At 37.7% G+C, this 17,285-nt stretch overlaps 1 long non-coding RNA gene across 1 annotated transcript in view; it reads left to right on the top strand.

Moving 5' to 3' along the window:
• The first annotated feature begins 6,294 nt into the window (after positions 1 to 6,294).
• Positions 6,295 to 17,285, top strand: part of LOC110368959 — a 32,279-nt gene continuing 21,288 nt past the window's right edge. Inside the window, exon 1 of the long non-coding RNA XR_002428573.2 lies at positions 6,295 to 6,350. This is a non-coding gene — a long non-coding RNA (uncharacterized LOC110368959). The remainder of the gene's footprint in view (positions 6,351 to 17,285) is intronic.

The raw sequence follows: 17,285 nt of genomic DNA, 5'->3' as shown, positions 1-17,285 counted from the left end.
AATGAGACACCCAGCTCAATTGTTGTGACGTTAAAGTTTGTCAAAACAATAACCCCTTATTAGATTTAGACATCTTTTAATATTGTGGCATGAAGGCAAATGGTTAAGCTTTTGCTTATTTAAAATCTACATTTTAGGCCAGGATTTTGTCATTACTCAAATATTCTGCTTAGCAGCATCTTAAGCTTTGCCTTCTTTTTCAACAGTTTCCACTTGAGATGGCTTCAACAAACTTATTCCCGCACCTGCCTCTCTGTGGATCAAGTTTTTGATGAGTTTGCCCTCATGGGGGGGGCTGTGCAATCAAATGCATCACTGCATTAAGCCAGCGTAAAATGTCCCTATAAAAGAGAGGAGGAAAGCAGGCAGAGGAAAAAAAGAGTGGCAGGGGACGTGCGTGTGGATTGATCACACTGCTGCACTTAGAAAGGCAATAGTTACCAGCTATGAAAGAGTTGCTGTCTCCCATTGATCCTATAATTTCCTTTTTTTTTGTCACTGCTTGGATCTCTGCAGACATACAGTACAAACAGTACAAAATGCATTAAACGTGTCAAGAGTATTGTATGTGCGTGAGTTAGCAGGTTTGTGTGCATTTGTAGTGATAAGCTGGTTTCATTACCCTAGACAGCTATAGCTTGAACTTAGTGTCAACACATTTGTTGTCCAGCCTGAAGACTCAGAGCTCTGCTGATTTTCATTGTAGGAGAGTGAACTTTAATCTCAGCAAGATTTGTTTTACTCCGGGGTTTCCAGGTGAACGCAATTAAGTGGATCTAACAATATCACCCGATGGCTGTCTCGTGGTTGCTACTGTGTAGGACCCGACTTAGCCGAAGCTTTACATTCCAGAAGAAAAACAAATATAATTTACATTCAGTGAGGATTAGTTTCTAACATGTATTTTAAAGTTATATCACAAATAAACTGTATAAAAGCCAGTTCCTCTTTAACTTGTTCCTTTTTTGATGCGATGCTGAAGTGACATGGAGGAGGACCTTTGGAAATGTGGAAGGAGTTGAGCCACACGCTCCTTAAACCCAATCTGTATATAGATTTCCCAAAGTAACATCATAAATTCACTGTTATTGTTAATCCTACATATTTAATGGGAGCAAATGGATAAAAGCAGATAACAGAATGCAGAAATGGGAAATGTAGTTATCTTGTGACAGGGAGAATTACTCAGTCTGTGGATATTTAATGTTGTTTTTCGAGGAATATTCCTGCTTTAACGTCTACAAATATATCAAAAGACATCTTGCTTTAACAACCTGAATGCAATTAGTTTATAGTGGCTGGGCATGTTTTATCATACTGTTTTTAAAAATAAAACATTTTGTGTAACTAGAATTTCGCTTGGATTGGGAAACTAATTTTTATTTTTATTTTTTTATCAATGGGTGTTTTACATACTATACATCAGCCGGGTTTCCTCAATAAGTACTGCTATCAAAGTTTCTCATTACCTTGTGTATTAACTGGCAGTTTCTCTATTTGGGGTTAATACTTATAATAGGAAACAATTAAAAATTGTATTATTTTTAATGCAGTTTTATTTATAGCACCCTAGACAAATATTTGCACTTCTAGTATGATGTATAAAGGGCTTCAACATAAATTAATAATTTACTGCTGCAGCATAATCCCTATTGTTTAATGTTTCATTTATTCAATAGGGACAAAAATTAGATGTGTGTAAAGGTTTGTACAAAAGCAAAGGTGCCACCCCTAATAATTCCTTTAACCTGCAGCTAAAGCATGTTTTTCCTTCCATGATTCGCTGTTTCTCTAGTGAGAAAATATGTGATTCAGGGGCTAATTTAACCTTTCTTCAAAATGGGAAAGACAAAAAAAGATTTGTAGTATGTTGGGGGACAAAGCCACCATAATAGCAGTAAGACACCATCTGCACACCAACTTTCTGTTTTGGAGGCATGCCAAGAAAAGGACCATTACCAACTGTGGAGTGTGCCTAATACTATGGGGAATTTAACTGTATCTGAGTTTTGATCAGATAACAAGACTCAGCCTTTTGTCATCTGATCAGAAGTGTGTATGGCATCAAGAACTCTGAAACACCATAATCTTAAAAAAGACTGTGCTGGGTCTTTCAGCAGGATAATGGTCCAAAACAACAAAAGTATGTGTATGTACCAGAGTTGGTGTCCTGTGGGCAAAATAAGGTTTTACAATGTCTTTACCAGCAGGAATGCAACTGATTGTGGCATTGATGACTGTGTTAGTCATACAGGTGCTGGTCATATAATTAGAATATAATGAAAAAGCAGATATTTTTCCAACAATTCCATTCAAAAAGTGAAACTTTGTATATTATATTCATTACACACAGACACATACATTTCAAGTGTTTATTTCTTTTAATTTTGATGATTATAACTGGCAAATAATGAAAACCCCAAATTCACTATCTCAGAAAATTTTAATATTGTGAAAAGGTCCATTATTGAAGACACATAGTGCCACGCTATAATCTGTTAGTTAACTCAAAACCCATGCAAAGGCCTTTAAATGGTCTCTCAGTCTAGTTCTGTAGGCAACACAATCATGGGAAAGACTGCTGACTTGACAGTTGTTCAAAACACGACCGCTGACACCTTTCACAAGGCGGGCAAGACACAAAAGGTCATTACTAAAGAGGCTGGCTGTTCAGAGCTCTGTGTCTAAGCACTTTAACAGAGAGGCGAAGGGAAGGAAAAGATGTGCCAGGAAAAAGTGTACAAGCAACAGGAATGACCGCACCCTGAAGAGGATTGTGTAACAAAATCCATCTGATTAACAGTTTCATCGTGTAGTTTTTTTTTATTTTTTTATTAATCTTGTGGGTCTCTGACTAGGAATACCTTTAAACTCTGCTATAACTGAGTGCAATAGTAACTTTCCTGACAACGCGACATACAGCTGCCTCTGAAAGATTTTCTGCTTCACCTACATTATTAAAAAGTGCAGCACAAAGAAACTGTTCAGAAGTGAGAGCATCCCCTCGTTGTTAGAAAAGGGATGTGTGGGCTGAGAATATTGAAATAAATCAATGACGGTGGGAACAACCGGTAACACTTGAAAATATATTAATCCAGAAATGATGAGGCATTTCATCGTGGTCTGATCAGCCTCTCCTGCCAGATTTATATGAAATATTTGCATTCCAGCATACAAGCTCCTCCAGAAAGGACACGCCTTTTCTGACACATCCTTGTGCAGGTCTAAGCTAAAAAGGAGGAAAAGCTGAGTTTGCCCAAACAACTCTGCTCGGTAGCAGGGTTGTTTCAGTAATCTGTTGTCAGAATTTTACTCAGGGTAAAGGCTCCCAAGCTTTTTGAAGCCAGAATATGCAGGAATTTACCCTAGAACTTACTCTGAATATCTTCTAACCCAGCCTTGTACAACGGGCCCCTGCTGTGTTTGCTCGAGTATCAATAAACCAGCTTTATTTACTGTGTAGCCAAGATGGACTGATGATTTTTTTTTCCCCACACTGCACCTCTCAGTGTGACACACTAGTTGTTATAATCATCAAAATTAAAAGAAATAAACACTTAAAATAGATCAGTCATGAATATAGTATACACATTTCACTTTTGCAAGACCAAGGAGGATTACCGAAGGTACAGGAAGACTGATCACGCTCCTCTTAATATATGGGGAGGTGGTGGAGCATGTGGACAGCATAAAGTTCCTGGGCATTCAAATCCCAACTGATCGCTTCTGGAATGTGAACACCTCCCACCTGGTGAAGAAGGCCCAACAACGGCTCTTCTTCCTCAGGAAACTGAAATGAACTGGACGTTCCACTAACCTGCCAGAACAACTTTGACAGAGCTACAATAAAAAAACATTTTATGTTTCAGCATAACTGTGGTATGGGAGCTGCACAGTGCAGTAGAGGAAGGATTTAGCACCGATGGTGAGGACAGCACAAGGGATTGTTGGATCTAAAAGTTTTGGACACGGTTTATTGCCACAGAGCACACCCACCTGGCCAATGCACCGTTCAACGTACTTCCATTAGCTAAATGATTTAGAAGCATTAAATCAAAAACAAAAACAGCTTCTTTCTAAAAGCTGTAAGGGCTATCGCCTCCTGCTAAGATGTTTATGGTGTGTTACATGTTACAAACACACTATTGGTGATGCCTTTTTGCATGCTCTAATTTCTGAGGGAATGTCTGATTGCGCAGTTCTGTAAATTAAGGCTTATGGTTATTTTACAGCGTTTACTGCAGGCAGGAGTGCATCACTGGGGGAGCGTTGAGTGATTAAATCATGCAACACAATAAATCATATCGTTCACACAAAGGGATTGATATCAGACTTTTTATACTCAGATATGAATCTTATCAGACCACAGACCCTAAAGACTATTTGCTTCTTGAAACTTCTTAGGAAGAGTGTTGGTCAGTGCAATCAACTGATTTCATTCTTATAAAAAAGTGTGGAAATATGTCTGTTGTGTCTGCATGTTATATTATCTCTATGCATCCTGAGCTGGTGACTCTCAAAAATCTTTGTCACTATGTGTTACCATAGCAAAATCGTTTTGATATATTCAGATTTAAGATTCAGCTATATAGATAAGATGTATATATTTAGATTTAATATGTAGATTCAAGATTTGATTATTTGACATATATATTTGGATTTAAGATATAATTAGAAATGCATGTAATATTTATGTTTAGCATATCCTATTAAATATGATTTTAAAAAGCACCAAATGTGAAGTAAGTGCACTAAATAATAGACACTGAAATTTTTTCTAGCTAAAGTTTTGCTTTCAGCACACTGTAGAATAGTCATACCCATTTCCAATACTATGGAAACATAGATCTAGACAGATTTACTATACAGTGTTTTAAAAGAGGACTAGTTCACCTAAATGGATTTTAGTTAATTGCTTAATTGAATTAATGTACACCTCAATCAATCTGTACTTTTTGTCTCTTCATTGAAGAAATAAAAGCTTTGGTTAGTGCAAAGTTGTACACAACAGGGTAACATTCCTGTATATCAGCCTTCCTAAAAAAGATGGATCCTTTTGGGTGATCAGCCCATGCACTACTCTTAGAATAAGTCATCTCTCACCAGGACACAACCCTCAGGTTTAAATAAATAAGATTTTACATGCCTGCTTAGCCACATGATTGACAACCTAATAATAATTCTGATGCATATTAAAGAACAGCGGTTTAATGGGTTGAAGGAAAGGTAGTGTGGCATAAGCAAAAGTGACTGGCATATTTTTAATTCCACCCCACAGACCCACAATCATGCACCTGCCATCAATAATCCTCCACAAGCAGAGCTACACTAGTAGATTTTAATCCTGATGACAAAATGTGCGTCCTCTTCTGTTCACTCCTGTTAAAAAAAGCTGTCCTTTTTGGCCACCATTGTCATGTTTCCTCACTGTATAAGGTCAACGTAATGAACATTTAATGTCATTTTGAATAATTTATTGTCTGAGGTAATCATAAGCTCAGTTTCACAACAGAATAAGAGAGATCCCGTCTTTTATTATCTCATGCTTCGCTAATATTTTTTTAATTCTGAAAGTTATCTGTATCTTTTGGCTCATCATCTCATAGGTATTCATGGCACCGTATTGTGAAATTACAAGTCCACCAAATGCCCAAGTGATTCAGCATCACACTTTTCATTAAAAAAGGCTCACAGGAATGAATGAAGACCACACGAGAAAAAAGGGGAGATAGTCAGGCAGTGGAATAGTCTTTCCATCAGCAGGAACACTCATAAATATTGTAATTGTGTGGTTATAGAAAAGGGAGCGGTTGTGAGCACTGTGATTGACTTTGAGTGAATGCCGTGTCACCTTTTGAATGAATTGAACATGAATGCTGTTGTCAGAAAGAGGAAGAAGATAATGGCCATTGTGACTGCTGTATGGAAGACATCAGATTTCTGGTTGCTGTTTGGGAATAGGCAGAACTGCCTTTTCTGTTCACTGTAAAATTCTGTGGACCATTATTTGCTGATATCTGCTGGCTGGTTCCATTTATTCCCAAACTTAACAGTATGAACTGTTTGAATCCCTTCTGATAGCAGTTCATGTAATGGACCGTCGTAATGTGGCATACCTGAAGCAAAATTAGACCATTCTAACTGGATTTACAGGGAGTCCAGTTGCTTCTTCCTGGTGGTTGTCTCCTTAAAGGTGCTTAAATTTTTAGGGAGAGCCTTCCTGTGCTGCGGTGCCTTGAGCACAAGAGCCCTTGAGCTAAAATAACCAGTCTCCTAATTTCTGTTCTTTCCTGCAGGGAAGAAGTAATACCAGGCTGTAATGTTTTTGTCATTTCCAGGCCCAAGGTTTGGTGAGTTATCAACATCAAACACAAATTGTAGTAAAATTATTCACATGCACAACAGTGGAGAACATTCAGTTCTGACTTTTACTTACTCTGAAATGCTTAGTATCTTTATGATAGGCCCCGAGGTTAAGAAATTGGTTGTCTCCAGAGCAGACTAATACAAAGATAAAAACTTGCCATTTTCTGTATCAAAATTAGGCGTGGTTTTGTACCTTTGAGTATCAGAAAAACAAAATAGTAATTAGTTGACTGCAATTTTTGACATTTAAAGTAATTTAATTTTGGTCCAGCAGATAAAAAAATATTCTGACCACAAATTACAGCTTTACTGCAATTCTGAATTCTTTAAAAAAAAAAAAAAAAAAGATTCATTGAATTGCTTACTCTTGAATATATATTTCTCGATAAATATTTTGTTACCAATGTAAAAATATTGTTTAAAATTTAACAAAACTTTATCTTGTTAAAATTACCTTGGTCTTGGAAAACAGTGATGTTTATCATCACATGAGCCTGTGCAATTCTGCCATTCTTAACATATTATCTATGTAGGCCTGCAGTTGAGTTAGATTCCCACAGGATAATAAAAAAAAACAAGGTTTGATGGTAGTAGCACAAACATTTGAAACAAAAGTACACAACTATTTTGTAATTGCTTTTAAAAACCAGCAGCTTTCATGACCCGCTGGCGGTCACCAAAGACCAGCAGGTAATGATAGTTTCTCAGCAACCTTTTGAAATAGAATGGAGATATATATTTGCAGCAATCTACATGTTTGGTTTTGGTGCAAGGTTTAGATTGCAATTGCGTGTCCTAAATAATAAATTTTTACCAACTTGGAAAATTTGTGCTGTTCTCGGGTACTAAAACATTGGTGTCTGTCTTCAATGCTCTTTGCCCTTACTCTTGTTGCAATTTACTCATGTTTTTGACATGTTTTTTTTCCCTGTGCCATATACTATAAACTTCTTGTGTAAGATTTTCTCTAGTATTCCTATTTGTTTTCTCTGAACCATCAAACCTTCAGCCATTTACTTTTGCTTTTGTGTTTGTCACTTTTACTGTCTTAACTTCTGTTGGGATTGGGAAAACGTGTATGGCTGACAAGTATGTCTCCTTTCGGCCACTGAAATCAGAAATGGCGGCACAACATGGGGCCTCCCAGTGGGTGCACCGGCACCTATGTATTTATAAACCACTAAGTCTAAGGTATGAAAACACTTTTATTTTTCATGTGATGCTTGATTTCTACTAATTAAAAGCCAATTTAGTTGCACACCGTTCCTTTCAGAGTCTGCTCTGACCTTCCTTAACATTTCTTTTTTTGTTGTTGTTTCCACATTTCGGTTGAGGAAATCCTAAAGATAACCTTTTAGGCCAAAAACATATTACCATAAGGAAAACAACTCTAGTTTACTAAACTTTGAGAAAAAAAAGTTCTACAAAGTGCAAAATGAAAGAGGAGTGAGGTGAAACACTGCTGATGTTCATTGTGTTGAGTCTTAAAGTCTTTAGAACATTTGACTGCAAATTGCTTAAGAAGCTTCTCATACAAAATTGATTGTCTTGCTGGTTGAAACTCATAACTTATGCTATTTGATTCATTTTCATGCATCATTAAATATCTCTATTTCTAAAATAGTCTTTGATATCCTAACAGTAACCGATTTAGTTCTCCAAGACTTCTATTGAGTTACTTCATCTGGTAGATCTGCCGTTCATGCTGTCCTTAAGACATCACAGCGCTTATTGGGATTTTTGACTATTTAATTTCAAATTATTTAGTTCAGAGCCAGAAAAAAATATATAAACCAGTCTTGCTTCACATGAAATCATGTTTTGATGTGATGCAGGGTTATTATTTCAAGCATCCACACTGGTGTCTCATAACTCTTGTGATTGTTTGATTTTTAAATGCCTAAAATTTCTAACCTAATTTCTCCAACATAAACTGGATTTGTTAACAAGCAGGCTTAAATCTTCCCACACAAACTCATTAAGCACACCCCATTCATCCAAGGCATCACAGTCACAAGGTATATGAGATAAAGTATATGACTTTAGCTAAAAATGAAGTCAGTTTGAAGTGAGTGAAATGAGTTTTTCTGATGTTTACATGTGCTCTCTGGGATCTACAGCTGCATTATTCAGATGCATTTTAATATTCATCACTGTGGGCTTGGAGCAGGCTTCATGTCTGTGGTTAGTGTCTGCACCTTGCGCACTGCATGACAATTAGTGCCTTACATAACCACTAGCTAGCCACACACCCACATTAAGTGCACACTCACAAGCAATTGCACAGACATGCATTTGTACACATTAACATGTAGCAAGAAAACCCTAAAAGTACACACAGAAACCCAGAAGAAAATACAAAGCTTCAAGTCGCACACCCACTTGACGTCTTGCTTTACCTGGAGGGTGTGTTTTAGTACAAATTACCTCATACTTTGTCATTTGGACTATGGGTTTTATTCCTTAAATCAATCTTGCTTGCAGTACTATGATGCTACCTTTGTGAATGATCTGCTAATACATAATAAGGCATATACAATTATTGATATAGCTTTCTTTAAACCATCCCCACTTTAACTACCTAAAGTCCTATGGATCCCATGGCTTCACCCCTGCCCTAAGCCTACCATCAGCATATCACTGGTGGCTGTGTGTGTCTGTATATATATACTGTAGGAATTTACTTTCCTTCCCACTGAACACTGGCTGGCATCCTGTCTCAATCAGCGTACCTTGATGAAGATAAACAATCTGAACTTGATGATCTGAGACAGAAGAGGAGTGGGTTACTGATGGGAAAGAGGAAGGTAGAGGTAATGAATAGAGGGAAAATGGAGACAAGGGCAAGTGAAATTAGTTAGACAAGATGTGTGGTGAAAAAACTGTATCAGGGGAATCTGTTCTGTTTACTTGATTATGTGAGTCATCCTTATTAGTTGGATTTTGAACTATGTTGCCACAGAACAACTTCACAACAAGGGGTATGTTTGATAGAGCTAGAGTCAGATGTTTTATTTGTAAAATCTTTAAAAAGTTGGTGGGGTGGGGGGACCCTGCTAAAATTGAGCATGTAATACATGTGCTCTAACTGCGAACCTTCTTGATTTTAATACTCTATCAAGAGACAAATGTACCTTGCTCCCAAGGAGATGCAGTAAAAGGCTCCATTGCTTTTTTTGTTCACCAATAAGTTTTCTGAAAATTGGATCCAGGCCAAAGAATTGAATGTGATGAGCGCCACAGCTGAAGCAATCCACAGGCCTTGAAGGAATGCATTTATGGGATGGTGAAAGATCAAATCCAATTGCCTCAATTCTTACTTTAGACAGTCTCTTCTTTATGCCATAGAAGTAGAGCTTTAATGAGGTTTTGACTGCAGGATGATTCTCTGTGGTTGAAAGATTTAAAGAATATAGAGGGACTGCTGTGTGTAACTTAAAAGTTTAAAGATGCTGCTTTTTATCTGGATACATCATAAATGCAAAATAGCATATTTTTTATTCAGACAACGTATTTAAAGTATCTTCTTTCAAGAATTAAAACTGGTTGTATTTGTTCATCTTTGGCAGGATATTAGGTCCTATTTGCATTTAATATTTGACTTTCCACAGCAGGTTTCTCTGTCTATCTTTTTTCTGGGTCATTGTACCCCCTAAAGCCGATTGTTATCCTGTTCAACAAAATGGATCATCAAAATCTAAAAACAGATTGGGGTGAAAAGATCAGAGTTCTGCAGTTAACACTGCCATGAAAAAGATGGATATGGGTCACAAATGGGCAAAAAGATTGGATTTGGGTCACATTTCCCTGCATTGTGAACATAGCCTTAGTGTCACATTTAGTACGTTCAGGTTTAGTCTCATCTGGTTAGAGGACCGCCTTTAGCCTGTTGACTGTGACCTCTACATGGATTGTGGTAAACTACATATATGCTTTCTCTCTGTTTTCCTTTAACAACACTTTTTCTCTTTGCACTTTACAATCAAAATTTTCAATTGCACAGGTAATACCCATCTTGCTGATTGATCTTTTCATTTGAGCTATGGAACTCAGCAGCTCCCCCAGAGTTGCCATTGACTTCCTGGTTGCTTGTTTGAATAATGCTCTTTTTGCCTGGCTTGTTAGGTTAGATGGACAGCCTGGTCATCGTCAGTTTGCAGTTGTGTAATACTCATTGAATTTTGACACTTAATTGCTGACCTGCCAACTGTGCAAGAGTATTAATGACAGTGTTTGTTCCTTAATGTCCTCATAACAAACCTTTAGGTGCCTGTATAGAATATACTGAGATTACATTGCGTTCCATTGGACTCCATTACCTGGGGTACCACTAAAGCCAATCAGTAGTTCAGAGTTTATTTAATGGTGACAGAATAAAGGCAAATTAATTGAAATGTAAACCACACCTTTCAGATTTTGATTTGTATGAAAAATTCAAAGCATTACGGTTTTTAACTCCACTATTATGTACTACTTTGTGTCGGTCCATCACTTGAAGCTTCGTTCGGCGATTTTTTTCCAGAAGTTTCTAAAGTCCCTTTTTAAACAACTGCACATGCGCAAGACCGTCTTACCTTGCTCTTCAGGGGGATCATGTGGAAAAAAAATCCCCCAAATCCATTCTGGTCTTATTTCTTTCTACTGAGGGCTTCCTGTTCTTCTCATAAACATGAACGCGGTCACTTCTTGTGACTCTCAACCTTTTTCAAAGTATACGGTGAGAGCAGAGGAGCTACAATGAACAGCTATGCCCAGCCAGCAAGCGGAAACTAGGAAGGAAAGAGCGCAGGGATTGGCATTACGTGAGCACATCAGAATGACTGGCATGTGGGATAACCAATAAATATGATACCCCTTGAACTTGAGGGACAGAGGGGGGTGAGTGCAGGACCAAATCTGTCTGACCTTCAGACCGAACGACAGATATTGGTTAGAGTTTTTACAGGCCTTCAGCTCCCACAGAGAACAATCTTTTTAACCTCCTTTTTCTGAATACAAAATGTATTAAAGATTTTCAGGATGGGAGGACCCTTTTACCCGGTATAACAAAAGGTGTCTCTGAACAGGATTATCAACTATAGCTTTAAATCTCAATATAACAAATGTACCATGAAAAAATGTGAAAAAGTTCCAGAGGTGTGAATACTTTCGTAAAGTATTGTATTCCTTACTCCTTTTACATATTTTGCAGAGCTGACTGTTGTTCCTGGCCAGGCAAAAACAATTTAAATGCAAATCAATTTTCCAAATGAAGCAGATCCCGCTCATATTTAGCACACACATTATCTAATCGCTATTTAATTTCACATGCAGAGACATATCTAAGTGAAATCAAATAGTCTTTTTAAACTCCCTCTCTACCTCAAACATTAGCCATTGGATTCTGAGGCAGGGGGCCGAGTAGACTACTAATGTGCTTGCAATTGAGATCTTAAGTGTCCTTTCACACTCTAATCAAATTGATAAGGTGGTGCTACTGCAAGGGCAATCTCACTGTCCTCTGCTTTGAGAAAACTTCTCGTTGATTTTCTCTGTTTCTCTAAGTCTCTCCTACAATTCACTTTCATCAGGATTCAATTCAGAGTTGTTTTGAATGCATTCATAGGCAATAGTCTTTGATGCAGCCATCAAAGGCCTCAAGTCACTGATGAGTAATAACTTTGAAATATGACGGCAAGTATAAAAAAAAACGTATGAAATGAAATTATTAAAATCACATTTAAAAGTTTTCGATCACACATTCCATTGGGCTTGAAATAGTCACTCACCCAAAAAAATAGTTAATTGCACTGGAATGTTGTTTTGCATCAATTATCCTTAGGGATTTTGCCATTCATAAGGGCCTACATTTGGTAGATGAGTGAGCTGCAGCTAAATGTGGATTGTATTTTCTACTACTGTTTTTTTCCCCTTAACTTTAACAGGTTTTTTGCAATTCAATGTAAAAATATATTTTTCAAAGAGGTCAAAAGGTCCCGGGATCAACAGCGTCAAACCAATGGTCTTAGTCCCCTTGGTTTAAAATATCTTCAGCAGACACTGAACAGCATTAGTTTCCCTGGATTTTAGTTTTAGAGGGCTATTGACACCAAATCTATTTAATTCATTTTCTGGTTGGATAAAAGTGAAATTGCTTAGATGTTGGGATGCTGCTCTTATTTGGAAAATGATGTCTGTTTCTGCATTTTTCTTACCTTTCTTTGGAACCTGCTTTTTTATTCATTAATTGTGTGACTACCAGAATATGTGCAATGTTGGGTCATCTGACTACTTAATAGGTTCACTAGAAGTAGTTGTTTCATTAAATATATTTACCATAGCATCAGGATATGAGCTGTTATTCAGCTTGGCACAGTAGTTTGCCATGTTGTGTTAAAGCAAGTGTTCTTGGCACAAATGGGTTTTCTCTTAGGAGTGTCTTAGGAGCATACAATATCTGCATGGTGATTTGTCCTGAGTGTTTGTTACCCTGTGATGGACAGGCACAATGTTTAGGGTGTACACTTCCTGTCGCCCATTGACCTCTGGAGACGCAGTGACCCTGCATGGGTAAGGGGCTACAGACAGTGGTTTGATGGATTAATTACCTGCAACAATAGTTATGGAGAAAAATTAGGATTGATGGAATTCTTAACCCGAAACCGTTTTATTCCTCTGGTCATCTCTGTTTGGCCAGCAAACCCACAGAGCCAGATGTGCAAACAAACCTTGGTATGATCTTTTAAGTGTTGTTTGTTAGAGAATATGAATTGAGCTCATATTTCGTTAAAAGAAAGGGGGCAGTATACATATTGGCCTTTTTTCCTGAAAGGGGAATGTGGACTGATGTTATCTGCCTGAGGTACTGTAGTTTACCTGAAAACCTGTTGGCAGAAGCTTTCGTTCCAAATAGAATGTTGTTTAACTTTCTCAGGCTCCTTGATGTCTTTTGAATTTTATTTTTTGAATTACTATGGCTGGGGTGATGGAATTTGTACCAAATTTGTCAAGATTGTGTGTTTGGGAGAATTTGAAGTTGAATTTGAAGTTCTTTAGTCTTTTATGACTGCCTGACTGTAATGTTGAAACTAGAAGTGCATTCATGTAAAGGCGCCCACGTACTCGGGTGTACTTCACTCCGCAGAGGTCCGAGCATACTCAAGGCGGATAGGTACGTGCAGCGCAAAATTTGTATGACTTCTCGGCAGCAAGAAGTCTTTAAATCAAACTGTTTTATATGTGACACCTAGCTTGATACACTGAGCTGCTCCAAGCAGGTAGTCGCAAGGACGCTCGGCATCAGTCCCTCTCTGTTCTCGTGCCCGGAGTATGCACCAGCAAGAATAAACCTAGTAAGTTAATAAAGCATAAAAGTTATGTTTATTTCGGTCTTATGTTAGTAACAGGGCATTACAGTCCAACTATTCTGTCCATTGGACAGAGACGGATAGAGGACTGATATTACGCACTTAGGAAGAATATATAGTGGGTCTTATGGTCCAAAAAATAGGATATATACTGTGTTGTCTCTGCATTTGGGGCCAGCGGGGCCTGTCCTCACGAGATGTCATGTGGAGCTCTATGTTAATAATAATCAGCGGGACAGGATTGTTCTTTTATATAGTAATATTGTAAAAAAGACAGATCTCTTAAAACAGCCTCTATCTGTTTTAAGAGAAAGCCAAAGCCAAACTCAAAGAGTAAGTTTGCATTTTGAAAAAATATGAGGATGAGAATGGTGTAATAAACCATAAAAAGAGTGATCTGTGGATTCAGTTGAATACTTTTTTAATGGACTGCCGACACTCACTTTTGAAGTCTCTTTTATCTGCCACCGTAACCATATCCAACCATAAAAAGTACAATTTAGAGACAGTTAAGACTGTTTTATTCATGTTATATAGCATTCCAGAAAAAAGACCTTTCTATTTATTATCTCATACAGGTTGACTAGGCTTAACTATATTTCTTATTGAGGAGTGGAATTCCTTTCTTTTTCTCCTTTGCAATTTTGTTTTTCAAAATACTACAGAAGATTAACTCTTGAACTCTCTTGATTTTGTCCATATTTGCAAACTTACATCCAACGTTATACTGATTTTTAGACATTAGGAAGAAATCGGTGCATTTTGCATAAGGGTACATTTACTTGGAGAATTTGGAAAGTAGGGATAAACTATTGTGCGTGACAAGCAAATCACCTTTTTGTCTTTTTTGGCTTACTACATTATTTACTCAACTTTAAAAGAGACTCTAGATGGATGGCCCATTGACAGTACAGAGGGGTGCAATCTCTTCCAGTATTTAGTACTTTGTAAATAAAACTCACATACAGGTTTTAGTGTTGTGACTCAGACTTGGTTTTAGATTTTATAATCAACTAGCCATTGTTTCCATGGTGACAGAAAAATGCATAACAAGGTTGTCAGTATTTGCCCACCAATTCATGCAGAACAGTACAGCTATAAAAAATGTTTCTTGATATAACCTACTGAAAGATGAGGACAGAGAGATGAAGAGATGCAGAGATACCTTTACTAGGTTGCCTGTTATGCCTGGTAGATTAGTTAAAAGGATAATGTTGAAGGCATTTATTGAGACACGTTGAACAATAACACCCCATGTATACATGGATTATACTCAAAATTTAGGATTTAGAAAACAAAACTTGCCAAATCCGGTCAGGAGAAGGGTAAAAACATCGTTTCCACCAACAAAAGCCTTCAGAGCCGTTCTCTAATGTTCTTTTAATGAAACAATATTAGGTAGATTGGACAATACGGAAGAAATAGCAGCATCAATGTTAACACTTGCTTCCTTGATGCGAGCCGCCATTGCTTTCTGAATCAAAACAGTCTCACGTCACGGTCGCTTCTCCAATACGTCACATCTATGAAACTCCAGCCATGCGTCCTGATTGGCTTGACAATAAAATTGGTTGGAGAAATCACTCTCCATGGGAGAGGTCCCAGATGGATGTGAGTGAAGCTAGGCGGAGCTAGGTGGAGCGAAATCCATATGGCGAGAGTCAGGTTAACTTTAGTCATGAATAAATGCAACATTTTTGAAAGAATGGCACAGAACTCTGTAAATGCCCTTCTATCTAATTTTAAGCTACCTACCTACCCACACTTAGCCCCCTATACCCCATAACCTGATACACTTGTTTGTGAAAACATTGGAGGATATTCAAGCATGAGTGGCTTTGTTTATCCAGGTTAGTTCGGTCATAAAAAACAGCTTTTACCAGTTAAAAATTTTATCAAAAGTGAAAGGGTACCTGCCACACAGAAATCTGGAGACTGCACTCCATGCTTTTTTTAATACGAGATTGGATTACTGTAATTCATTATATGCTCGCTTGGACCACTCACTTTTATACCGTCTGCAGTTGGTATAAAATGCAGCTGCTCGTCTCCTTACTGGCACACGTAAACGTAAGTAATTTCCCTCTGGGATTATTAAAGTATGTTTGTTTCTGATTCATTTTTCAAAATGCAAACTTACTCTTTAAGTTTGGCTTTGGCTTTCTCTGATTCTGAAACGTGACCACATATCACCCGTTCTATCCTTGTTGCATTGGCTTCCGGTTGTTTTTAGAATAGATTTTAAAATTTTATTGTTTTGTTTTTAAAGCTCTTAATGGTCTAGCCCCCCAGCACTTGACTGAGCTTCTCCAAATCCATGCCCCGGCCAGAACACTGAGATCCTCTAATCAGTTGCTACTGGCCATGCCTAAAACCAGACTTAAAACCAAAGGTGACCGTGCCTTTATGGCAGCGGCACCAAGACTCTGGACTTGCCTTTGAGGTTTTTAAATCCTCTCTATAAGCACACTTCTTCTAAGTCTAAGTGGACATTTGGCAAAATTTTATTTTATTTTCAAATTTATTTTATTTACATTGAAACATTTACTCTATTATATTTTTTCTCCATTCAATTTTTTTTTTGCATTGTGTTTATGTATTTTAGCTTTCAGTTTTTATCTTATGCTCTGCAACTGTGATTTCTGTACAGCACTTTGGTCAACCCCGGTTGTTTTTAAATGTGCTTTATAAATAAAGTTTGAGTTGAGTTGAGTTTAAGGTCAGCCCACACATTGGGATTCATCAAGATGTTTTGGCAGGTATGAGACTATGAACTCCCCCAGATACCTCTTTTTTACCCAGTCTCTCATTCTTGAATCACGAACAGTGACCTTAACTGCAAAAAGTGAGGTCTTCAGGTTTTTAAATGCATAATTGTGTTATTTTGTGGCCTGCTTGATGGGTCATTGATGTGCATTGTAATTGTAATTTTGGTATGCTAGTCTATATGTTCTCCACTTGTAGAAAAGGTCTGTTACAGTGGGGTCCCAGAGCCTTTACATTTTTCTGCAACACTTTCAAGAGTACTAGATGCTAATGACTTTGTTTCCAGTCTGTTCCTGAATTACTTTTGTTTGGGACATGATGGTCTGCTTTTTGGAGTCTTTAAGCCTACTTTATTATTGTCAAACAGGGCAAATACTTTTTCACAGCACTGTGAATAGATCTGCACTTTACCTTGTCCCTTTGTTTGAGTTCAAGATTATCATGACCATGTTATGCTGCTTTTTATGCCAGGATATAGTGATTTATGTGTTACCACTGCATACATGTTAACATAGTTAAATGTGTAAGAGGAAAAGGACACAAACATGTGAGCACAAGCGCTCACGTGTCCACCTCATGGGACTTGAGCGGAAACGGTTGAAGCAGTTTTTGACACTGCAGGGACAAGGTGCTGGAGACTGTTGAGGCTGGTATGCGAAAAGTGGGAGATGGAAGAACCCCTGCCAGTGAAGATAATCCCCAGTTTTTTTCTCAGTGAGGAAAAGTTATGGGTGTGTGAAGAAGATGGAGCCCTGGGGGTAGCACATCACTGCTGTGGGTGTCTCTGAATGTCGTCATCCTCTACAA

This window comes from Fundulus heteroclitus, chromosome 17 (assembly GCF_011125445.2).
Source record: "Fundulus heteroclitus isolate FHET01 chromosome 17, MU-UCD_Fhet_4.1, whole genome shotgun sequence".
Lineage (NCBI taxonomy): Eukaryota > Metazoa > Chordata > Actinopteri > Cyprinodontiformes > Fundulidae > Fundulus > Fundulus heteroclitus.
Note: the sequence above shows the minus strand (reverse complement) of the source record. Positions and strands in the feature narration are given on the sequence as shown.